The 1,483-nt window shown below is 40.5% G+C and overlaps 1 protein-coding gene across 1 annotated transcript in view; it reads left to right on the top strand.

Moving 5' to 3' along the window:
* The first annotated feature begins 66 nt into the window (after nucleotides 1–66).
* Nucleotides 67–1,483, top strand: part of LOC101854712 — a 13,986-nt gene continuing 12,569 nt past the window's right edge. The window contains exon 1 of the mRNA XM_005096877.2: nucleotides 67–198. The gene's annotated coding sequence lies outside the window, so the exon portion shown is untranslated. The remainder of the gene's footprint in view (nucleotides 199–1,483) is intronic.

The raw sequence follows: 1,483 nt of genomic DNA on the forward strand, positions 1-1,483 counted from the left end.
TGTGTGTGTGTGTGTGTGTGTTTAGCTGACCATGTGTAAACTCCCCTATCTACAAGCCGAAGCCAAACAGCGCAGCCCGGTGCACATTTCCATTGTTCTCCGCTTTTCATCGCTTTGTATCAGTCGATCAGTGAGCCCACTGTGTAAGGATAGTGTATGTTTTGTTTGTGAGTGTGTGCAATAAGATCAGCAACGCAAGTGAGTACATTGTTATTTTAACGGTATAGATTTAACTTCTCTTTCAGCTGGGTCTTGTGGTGTTTTGAGAGCAACACTAGGTTATCCTCACTTGTTTGTTTTTTTCTCTCAACTGTTTCGTTCTTGTTGTCTTGCTTTTCCCTTAAATGACCGTTACTACGTCGATGAGCTTCTTTTCTTTTCAAGCCTAGATCTAGCTAAACCCTGTAAGGATGAGTGTTCAACATCCATTCCCATTGAAGGGGTGTATTTCGAGTTCGAGGGCCACAAAACTTTCCAAACAATTGGATATCGGGAATATACTTTGGGGATTTGAACCATGCTACACGCACATATTTGACTGCTTATGATATAATTTTTCCTTTTTTTTATGTGCCCTTGGCACACGCAATAAGTGTTCTTTTGCAGAGTCCGTTTTGTGCTGCACTATGATCTCAGACATACACAGTGGTGTAATTTCCAATTGGAGACAACCACTAAAGTTCGGGAAATGCGATACCTCGAACGAGTGGAGGATGTGCGTGCGGGATAAGTAGGGATGGGGGGAGGGGGTATATTTTAATGTCAATATGTATCAATTTGTCGAACCAGTCAAATTTTAGCTAAATCAAATCATCCTACACATTTTAATAAAATAAATGAATAAACTTTTTTTTAAAAACCAATGTAATTAAATTATAAACTAAATACATTGGTGTCCGCTTTACACAACTCCCCTGGAAAGCAGGCAAAATGGTTGCTGCGAAGTTGGCGTTGTTGATAATTGAATTTTCCACAATAAAAAAAGGGGGGGGGGGTCACTGTAAGCTTCGTAGATAATAAAGTAAGCTTACCCCAGTCACACATGCGCATGGATCCTAATCACTGAATGTGGTGATGTTATTTTGTCAGAAAGTGAGAACATAATCAGTGTTCAAATTCTGGACGGTAATGTTAAGCACAGCCTAGACATTACCCCTCAGACTCTTAAGGAGGTGGCTCTATTGGCAAGAGGGCACATGATTTAAGTTGCTGTACTCAGCGTACTGCTTTTGGCCTGGACAGTTGTTTTGAGGATACTAAACAAAAGAGAAGGGAAGCACACACACACTGACATTACATTACAGGTTAGTGTCGAGGTTCACAATTTTATCATCTTTTATTTTTTGTAAGTGTTTTACGGCGCTCGCGACTTCATAAGGTCATATGAGCGTGCAGACACATTAAACATTTTCAGAAGGTAGGACATTTTGAATTTTGCCCAGGTGGCGGCCGAAGCCTACTCTTATTGAATTTAGACCACCAA

This window comes from Aplysia californica, unplaced genomic scaffold (genome assembly GCF_000002075.1).
Source record: "Aplysia californica isolate F4 #8 unplaced genomic scaffold, AplCal3.0 scaffold00140, whole genome shotgun sequence".
In the NCBI taxonomy this organism is placed as follows: domain Eukaryota; kingdom Metazoa; phylum Mollusca; class Gastropoda; order Aplysiida; family Aplysiidae; genus Aplysia; species Aplysia californica.